Source organism: Corvus brachyrhynchos, unplaced genomic scaffold (assembly GCF_000691975.1).
Source record: "Corvus brachyrhynchos isolate BGI_N302 unplaced genomic scaffold, ASM69197v1 scaffold142, whole genome shotgun sequence".
NCBI classification, from domain to species: domain Eukaryota; kingdom Metazoa; phylum Chordata; class Aves; order Passeriformes; family Corvidae; genus Corvus; species Corvus brachyrhynchos.
Window position 1 is genome coordinate 8,509,410 of NW_008237226.1, and position 9,887 is coordinate 8,519,296.

Below are 9,887 nucleotides of genomic sequence, written 5' to 3' on the forward strand. Positions count from 1 at the left end.
GCTGACTTCCTTGACCTCATTACTCTTTTTTTTTTAATTTTTTTTTTTGTAAAATCACCAACTGTACAGTTTGGCTTATTTAGTTATAAAGCATAAAGGGGACTAATGATAGAATGGTCAAGTGTTTTGTTCTGTAAAAAAAAAGAACTCACATCTGGAAAGTAGGTAAATGCTCCTCAGGGCGTCTGCAATTATACAGCTGGGAAGCACTGCTGGCCCACGCTCCAACTGCCACAGATGTATGATCGACTAATGAAAAAAGCAAATGCTCCCTCCTCCACTGGTGCCCTCTGGAACAAGAAAAGGTTGTTTGAGATAGCATTAAAATGACTACTGTACCTTTAAAGCTTTTCTTATGCTGAAAGTTGATGAGTGTTTGCAATTTCAAAGTACTTTTTGGGTGCCTAACCAGTGAAACTCTTTTAATTCTACATTTAGAAGGCAAAGCCCGCCCAAGCAATTTAATTCTTTCTACAGTATTCCTGAAACTGTTGCAACCTATATGACAGGGGGTGGGTATCAGGAAAAAGTGTTGGGAATTCTGGTGTCACAGCTAAGCCTGTTTTGTAGTCTTTGCTTGCAGTTTATTGCAGAGACAAGTCTCCAAAGTCTAAGACGTAAAGACTTTTTTATTTTTATTTCTTTTTAATTAATTGAGCTTTTGTCGTTATTTGCACAGGAGAAATTCTAAACACATTTTGAGAATGCTGTGGCCTTGTGTACCTTTAAATCTCAATGGATGACACTGGGCACTGGTGCCACTTTGTGATACTGGGCACATGAGATAAATGTGATGAGCGAATTGTGTCTAAATGGGCAATCTTCACATGACTCCTGGAGTGACCACTATTAGTGCTGTGATGGTTCTTTCTGGGATAGAATTAATTTTCTTCACAGTAGCTAGTATGGGGCTATGCCTTGGATTCCTGGGGATGCCTGAATACTCACATGTCCATGGAAAGTGATGAATGAATTCCTTTTTTTGCTTTGTTTGTGCACATGTTTTTTGTTTCATATGTTAAACTGTCTTTACCTCAACGAAAGAGTTTTCTCACTTTTACCCTTCTGATTGTCTCCCTCATCACACTGGGAAGCAGTGAACAAGCCCGCTGGGGCTTAGTGGCTGACAAGGGTTAAACCACAATAACTGCTTTGTGGTATGTTTTCAGGACATCAAAGAGGGCCAACTACTAAGAAGCATTGCAGCAAAGACTCCAGTCTCAGAAAGCACTGAATGCAGAAATGGTCAGCAGCGCTTCAGTGGGTTGCCTTTGTTGCACTATGACATAACACTCAGGAAATCTTGACAAGAAAATTATTGCCAGATATGTTTATTCTTCAAACTAAGCTGGGAATTTTCAGCACTAAAATGGCTTAATTTCCACTCTGCCAATCATCTGCAGTGTGATTCAGCTGTGTGGTAAGACCTGTCTTTAAACTTGCTCACTTAAGCCTCAGCTGCTGCAGCAAAGTAGCTGCAAGTTACAGAATGCAAGAGTCAGAACACGCTTGAGAAGCAGTTGGTACTTGGGGAGACAGGAGAAGCACAAAATGGGGTTATGTCAGCTGTGCTGTAAGAATGAGCAAAGTATATAGAAAAAGAAAAATACCCCGGCAGTTCAGTGCACATCACAGGCAGTGGCAAAACGGTGTTTTCTAGAAATAAATGTAAGAGGACAGAGACAAAGAGGTAAGGGTTTTTTGTTTTCCAAGATGAATACCTCTGATAAGCTTGGTTATTCCTCATACTAATGCCATTAGATACTTTGATAAGGGTCATTGTCTCCTGAGAATCTTTTTGAGATGAAAACCAGACTTGCATTTCACAAGATGCTCTTTTAGAACAAATTTTGTACTGTGGCTCAATGTTTTGTTTTATTCCTTTTCTAATAATGTATTTGGTTTGCTTTTGTGTCCATTTTTGATCATTTGGCTGCCTAAGCTGAGGTTGAAACAGCTGTGTTACTGTGGTGATTTGAATACACCACTATTAGCCTTCTGTGTTGCTAATTTCTTTATATGGAGGAGTTAAAATTCAACATTCTAAATTCTGTTTAGCCCAAAACCTTCTAATTTATACTAGTAAGCAAGGCAAGCCCATATATTTGATTTCAGAGGCTAAAATGAAATGTCCGTAGCTTCTCATAAGGTTTAGCAGCAGGGGCTAAGTCAGGACTTAATGTGAATGTAAAGCAACAGCAAAACTACAGACCTTTAGAAAGGGATGAGAATGTCTTCCAGAGTTCTGAGGTGAGTTATAAGAGGAGGGAATAATTCTCTCTCCAAAATTTTTTATGTATCATTTGTTAATCTTGCAAAGTACTTTCTGAAGGTTTTTGAAGATGTTTTGCAGCAGATCACAGTATCTTTATGTTATGAGGAATTATTTTAAAAAAAGAATTATCTAGTTAAAATTTTAATCAATGCATGTAGGTTTCAAATAACAAGTAGTCTAAGATGAAGGTTTCAAGCACTACTTACTTCTTAAACTGCAGTGGAATTATCCTGTTAATGTTGATAAGTAGCATAGTTTGAATCAGTAGAACTCCATACTGTTGCTAGATTTTATAGTATCAAAAGTTTAATTATTATATTTTTATTCTGTAAAACCAGGATGATTGCTAGCTCTCCACAACCTGGGGACAGGCAGCAGAATTTTTGAAGGTAAATAAAATACAGGTACTTAGTCTCATCAACTGAACACATGACTTTATAAAAACTTTTATTGTTAACCCTAAGTGCTACTACAAAGCTCTTCAAATTCCTAAGAAGATACCTGCTGTGTTCTGGGTGCCTTTATTCTGGATTGATAGAGAGAGTACTTTCTCACACTAGGTGCACGTACTTAATTTTTTTATTCCTTCTTCTATTTTCCTTTTCTTTGGCATTAGAGAAATATGATCCTACTGTAGATACTACAGTTTATGGTTGCCTATTACCCAGAAGATACCCTGCAGTCATATCCAATAAGACAAGTTCCCTGACATTGGATAGATGTTTGAAAGGATAAGTCTCGCACACCATTGATTCCTTTATGGAAAAGAGGCTGTTCTGGATTGAAGACAAGGATGAATGTCCAGGTCTTAGGGTTCTGATTTAACGGAAGGAGATCTCAAAAGACTGTATTTAACACTCTGCTCTTGTACTATTTTTAAAATTTTTATTAATAGTCAACTGTGCAAGGAAACAGGTGGAATAAGTGCATATCCTGATGGTTTTCTTGTTTTTTTGGGTAGCCTGACTTATTTATTTCATCCTTTTTGCTATGGTTTAAGCTTAACTAATTGTATGATAGTATTGGTCCCCAAAACATATCGGAGCTTTTAAGGCTCTTCATGGCTTGCACTTGGTCCTTCACAGCATCTGGGGGAAGGTTGATGGCTCTTCTATCTACCTTCACAGATGCAGAGAAGGAGTGAAATAATACAAAGACATATTTTTATGAAAAGAAAAATCTGTGTGAGGATTTGAGTTGTGAAATTAAAGATAACTTTTAATATCTAACAAAATACTTTTCTAGCACTACAAATTGCAAATGTAATGTAATATCATTCTCTGTTTGCTAAATGGAAAGTGTGATACCAGCTTATTGAAGTAACCTCAATATTGCAATTCTTCACTTAGCCTTTAAATAGAACAAAGTGAGTCAGACTCAAACAATTATGCTTGGAACAAAGAGATTTGATTACTCAACCAGAGGCCTCTAGCTTTTAAGTCAATACCGTAATTTTGAATCTGCACTTGCAGTGATCTTTATAAATACTGCTTCATAGTTTAGTCTTCTAAAACTCTTGTCAGGAAACAATTATAAAAGGCCAGCTTCAGGCTTGTTGTAATTAAATGAAGTAAGTGAATCTACACCAACGATGCATTTGGCTCAAGATTACATTGCCATCTAAATGAAAATATTAAGTGTGCAACTGGTTTTAATTATATAACAAGAATAAAATTATGTGTGGACATTTCTAGAAACTATTAAGGGCTTATGACTGCATTAGAAATCCAGAAAGCATCCACTGACAGAGGGTAAACATTGATGGGCAGGAGAGATGCAAGTTTCTATTTTGCAATTGAACTAAGGTTCTCCTCTTCTGCCACCAGTTTCCTTTATGTTCCTACACATATCCAAGAGTTATCACCGTTTTCAGTACTGCAACACTGCAGACTTTGAAATCTGGAACAAGATCAGATTTCAGAACTAGATGACTGCTTCCGAAGGAGAGGGAATGTGATCACTGTCATATCACACATTAGCTACAGATATAATGAGCTTAGAACTTGACCAGGAAATTGGAAGAATAAGGAAACCCTTGACCTCTACATTTCTGATGTTCATAGAAGAGATGCTTATTTTGCTAGGAGAAGGAGAGAAGGCATAGTTAGATGGTATGTTCATAATTTACCTACTAGAGGACACGCATGCAGTGGTTATGATAATTTTTGTAATAAGAACATATGAAATCTACTTGAAAATCCACAGGCTTGTTTGTTTACCTGTCACAACGTAGAATCTCCTGATTTTCACAAATCACATCTTACTAGGCTGGGTGGGTGTGCCAGGGTGACTGCACAAAGCCTTCAGCCAGGATGGTGTCAGCCCATCTGCAGAGCTTGCTGCTGACTCCCTCAGCAGGGTGACTAGTTTTCATCCTGCTTTGAGGTGTCTTTTACCTCAGGCTATTCAGGGTAGCTGAAAGACAAATGATGTGCTTCCAAGAGCAAAAAAAACCCACAGGTATGCTTAACCACAGCTCCTAAGTTCCTCTGTGAAGCTGTGCCAAAAGGCAAATACAACTGTATGAACTAGAGACCAAGGACACGGAAAGTAGGCTATAGTCAGCAAAGTAACCAGCAGACTGAGTAGATTACAGGAGCTATCCATGGCTGACCAGGAACAAGGAGCAATTGAGTTTTATTAGCTTTCTTAGGGTTTCTGAACTCTAGGAGAATATTTGATGTGAGATATGTTTTTATTCTGTGCATGCTTTTAATTTGAAAACTTACTGTTTCCTCAGGATAATGTAATTATATCTAGTGAGGAATAAAAATTGAAAGCACATGTTGTGTGGGAAAGATTAATCACATGAAAGATTAACAAAGGCCATTACAAATGAGAAAGATAGCTTGACAGGAATTTCTTGGACTAAACAGTTAAATTTTTCTCATGACTCTAGGATATTCACTGTTTTTGGAAATATGATATACAAGATATTGTAACTTCTCTTCAGAGAATGCTTGAAAATATTTTGATTATACCTTACCAGCTGGCCTTATATATATATTTTAACAGGCCATCAGTTTAAAAATTGATCTAAGTCTTAGCATAAGCATATCTGATTAATTCAATTCTATGAATAGGTCAAAACCCAAAAAATAAATTAAAATTTTTCTTTGGTAATATAGAAAAATTCCAAGGAAGTACAAGTGGCTATATAGCTATAAGTAGGCTTTGAAGTTTTGCTAGCCGTATCAGAAATCAGCATGAGATAACATAGCAACAGGGAAGTTTTGGAGGATGGCTTGTTAGATGAAGTAAGAAGGAAGGAAACATAGAGTTACAGTGGCATATACATGCAAACTTTGTAGAACAGTTATGACAAATGCAGTTATTGTCCTGATCTTGATTGTTCATTTATATACTTAATTTGATTAGGCTTTTTATAAGAAATTTTAATGTGATAGTATTTTTCTTAATGTCTCCAGTTATTAAAACACAGAAAATTTGTGCCAAACAATGTAGTGAAAAGACAATGTAACTGCCCACAAGTTGTATTTTGCCTATGTGAATACACGACTGGATATTGAAGTCCAAATTCTCTTTATTGATCTTATTATTCTAAGCATCAGTAAATAACAAAGATACAAATTTTCCAATAGGTGTTAGTATCAATGGCCTTGTCTTCTTTTCTTCTAATTTGTTATATTGCTGTAAAACTCATTTGATGAGACTAGAAACTGGCAGTCTATTTTTATAGACTATTATTTTTTTTCTGCAGAGTGTCAGAGAACCATCTAATATCTATGAAAGATAAGGAAATACTGCTACCCACATTTACATTTGCAGAACTGATACAACATTATTCTTGTAATGCCACCTATCTCAAAAAAAAAGAAAAAAGGCCTGGAACCATCCTGAGCTGCCACTTGCTCCCAAGATGCTGCACATGCTTCCAGTTACCTATGATTTTCGTCATGAGCAGGTGTTCCTCTGAAACAGCTGAACCTCTCTCATCAGATGCCAAAGGCTCATCCTCAAGAGGTCTGAAAGACGGCATGAAATTACAGAGAAGCCTTTCTGATTCAGGTTTTGCCACTAATTCCTTTAAAGAAGCAGATAAAAAAACCTTTTGCATCAGTGTGAACAGCATTTTAGCCTCAAAAAGAAACCCCTTGAAATTGTGTGAACTATAATTGGAAGCCTTTGAAGGACTTCTGATGGAGACTTTGGAAGACTTCAGCACTGTTTTCCCTAGCTCCTGGATTCAGTGAGACTCAAGCAAGACTGCTATCAACCTGTTTAGACACTGGCAGTTTGTGCAGCATGTGTAGGAACAGTTGCAGCTACCTGGGGAATTTCAGTCCAAGCAAAGAAGCACACGGGTATTTTAATTGCTTGGACTCATGAGTTGGAGAAATTTACACTGAAAAACTTGGCCAAGTTACCACTTTCTGCCTTGCCATCAGCTCACTGAGTTTCTTCTGAACTCCCATAATTTGCAGTCAGACATCCTAAGGTAAACCCTAACTCATGTTGCATATGGCCTGCAAACACATGGTTTGTTTCAAGAACCTGAATCCTATAATTGTGCAGTAAAGCAGTCAAGTGTATGTTCATCTCCTTGAAGTTAGTGGGAGCTGAGAACAGAATTATGATAAAATATACACCTGAGGGCTTTGCTAAAGCAGAATTCAAGGGGGTTCCTTTTGCATAGTCTTTTTCTGTGAGGCCAAACTCTGCTGTACTGCATTTCAGTAACTCTGTTTTATTGATAAATCTGTGTAATTATTCTCAGCTGTAAATTTTCATAGTTCCAGGATGTGTTGGTTTAAAAAGCAAAAATCAGTAGTTAGCATTGGATTCATAATGAGTAGACTATAGAAGGGGCAAAATGAAGTAAACTATAATTACTTCAATAAGGAGAAAGCAATCCTTGCATCTATATTGTCAGGCCTACTTAATTTGTGCATGAAAAGTGTCTAGAAATTTTATATAGCAGTTTCAGCCTCTTAAAGTTAGGATTTATTAACTTTTTTATTTATTCATAAAATAATTATCTTCATGTTATTTTAAAATATAGCTATGGAGTTGTTTTGTTTTGTCTTGATTTTTATACCCATCAATAGCATAGCAGACAGAAAACAGTTTGGAGACAACACTAACATTTCTAGATGACTAATGTTTTTAAATATCAGATACTGAAATATAAAATACTAGAATATGTTTCTAAAGACTAGAATGACAAAATATAGGTCTCACAATAATGTTAAAGTAATAATTAAGATAGATTCAACACTAATGATTTAACTTGTGGTAGGTACTGACTTGCTGCAGTAGCCTGCTACAGATACACTTGTCTGTCCTCTTTAAGATTCTACGTTCTGTGCATGACCAATGACATCTAGAGCATCTGTACACATACAAACATAGTTAATTGAATTAATAATGTGGTTGATCATTTAGTTTCCTTAGTTTCACTAAATTTCAGTCTTAAAAAAGTTTCTCAATTTACAACAACGTTTTTCCAATTTTCTAAGTAAAATAATTTAGATGAAATTCCTTATCTCCTTCATTTGGTGAAATCTGTCAGAAAAAAAATTACATATTTCAATCAATTTTTACTATATGTACACATATATATATATGTAATAGAAAGACAAGTTTAAGTCTTACATATAGTCAGTAAAGACTGCCTGGTAGAAAATTTAAGCCAGGACAAAAAGGATATTTCTCTAAGAGGCATGCTGAAAAGAGTGCTCATTTAGTACTTGATACAGAGCTCCTCCAAGATCCGTCCAATTAATTAACCTGGGTATGTTTTTTGGCTGCCATCTATGATGATTGTTCCACTTCAGCCTGAACTTAATGGAGTTGTAATGAATCCTTGTTTATAGTTCTTATAATTAACATTCAATTACACACTTTTGCTCATAAGTATTTGGTTAAAAATAGTTTCCTTGGCAATCATGACTTCAGTGGAGACCCATCTTTGGCAGCTTAAACTTAAGACGTTTAACATTTTGGACCATTACTTCCACAGGGGTATTCCATAAAGATGACCTGAGGTCCACTGTGCCAGTTTATGAAATTACTCCTTCTAAGTGGAAGGGAGTGTTTTGAAGACATGGCTACCATATCCTAGTTGACTTGTTCTCAAAGACAATTATCTTCTGTAAGCTAAATGAACACTGTTTTCATCTTGTCAATTAATGAACTACAGAGAAAACAATATATTATTATTATTGGTGATAAAAGAATAGAATCCAGCTGTTAGTGTCTGGCTAGATTTACTTTGAACTGGCAGCAAGAGAAAGTAATGACACTGTAAAGTAAGGCTACTAAAAGTTTTAACTTAATTCAAATATAAATTATCTTAAATTAATGCAGTTTCTTACAAAATGTTGATCTTTATAAGCCCAGTTTTCATCAAGAGATTTGCATTCTTTGGTGATTTTCAGATAGGAGTTTATTGCACTTCTAATTATGGGATTTAACCCACATAAAAAGATGCAACTGTGCCAGAGCTTCACACTCTACTCACATAATCACTGCAGATATTTACATTTTGGAAGTGTAACTGAAGATGAGTGTTTGAGCTTCTGTATTCTGTTTATGCAATGCAAATTTCAAACCACAGTACTGAGTCTGGAATTCCAGGCCACTGAAAGGAAGTCTGAGGGTCTGAAAAGAAGTCGTGAGTCAGCAGTGACCATCTGAATTGAGCAGGTTTGCTGTTTCAGCAGTTAGAATGTGGTATCCACCAGGTTAGTCTCAGTCATCCTATCAATTTTTGAAGAGACACTAAACGTTTTATTTGCCAACTCCTCATCAGAGTATGTGTGTTCTCTAAAAATCTCCACAACAGATGCTGTCATGCTGTGACAACCAGAAAGTGAATTTTCCCTGTTTAATATGCTCTCTCACTCTTAAAGCTTGATGAGCAACTTCCTGGCTTTGAATTGTGATGCCATCTCTGGTGCAAGCTGGAGATTGCATTTAGCAAACGGCCACCTAACTGTGAATTCAGGAGAAACCCTGTGTGTAGCCATTGCTGAGAGTTTACATATCTACCAACACTTGTTTAACGCCACATCTGTCTCCACATGCTCACCTGACCTTGTTTTCACATTCTTAAATTTTATCATTGTAGCGGGTTCAGTTTGTAACCGGGCAGAAACATCAATTTAGTGTAGTGGTTTGGTCCAAAATACTCATTACTGTTTATCTGCTGTGAGATAAGAATTAGGAGAAAAGCAAAGCAGGCACCAAACTTGAAAGAATATAAAGAAGTTTATTAATAGACCTAAAATAAGGAAAAAAAATAAAATCATACCACACCTTCAGAACACTTCTCCTCCCCCCACCTTTCTCCCTTCTCCCACTGACAATGCAAAAAGACAACCCTTGAGATGTTCAGTCTGTTTACCACTTCCATAATAACCTTGTTCAGTCCATTTAGGAAGAGGAGTCTCTCTTGCTTATACTATGGAGACATTATCACAACGAGCCAGCCGCCCGGGTTGGTTCTCTGCTAGCATCATGTAGGAGTCCCTTCCCATGACTTGCAGCTTTTCCCACAACTGCTTTTGAGGGTCCAATCTTGAGCTACTGGGATACCATTTTAAGGTTGAGCCATTCAGAAACAAAAGTTCTCTTCACCCATTGGAGC

At 36.6% G+C, this 9,887-nt stretch overlaps 1 long non-coding RNA gene across 3 annotated transcripts in view; it reads left to right on the plus strand.

Annotated features, from left to right (window-relative positions):
* LOC108445453 overlaps window positions 1–9,887 on the plus strand; it is a 370,042-nt gene that overhangs the window by 109,442 nt on the left and 250,713 nt on the right. For 2 of the 3 annotated variants that reach the window (XR_001860308.1, XR_001860309.1), the window contains 3 exons: window positions 1,170–1,420; window positions 2,614–2,664; window positions 5,997–6,734. This is a non-coding gene — a long non-coding RNA (uncharacterized LOC108445453). The remainder of the gene's footprint in view (window positions 1–1,169; window positions 1,421–2,613; window positions 2,665–5,996; window positions 6,735–9,887) is intronic. The other variant, XR_001860310.1, reaches the window with a different exon arrangement.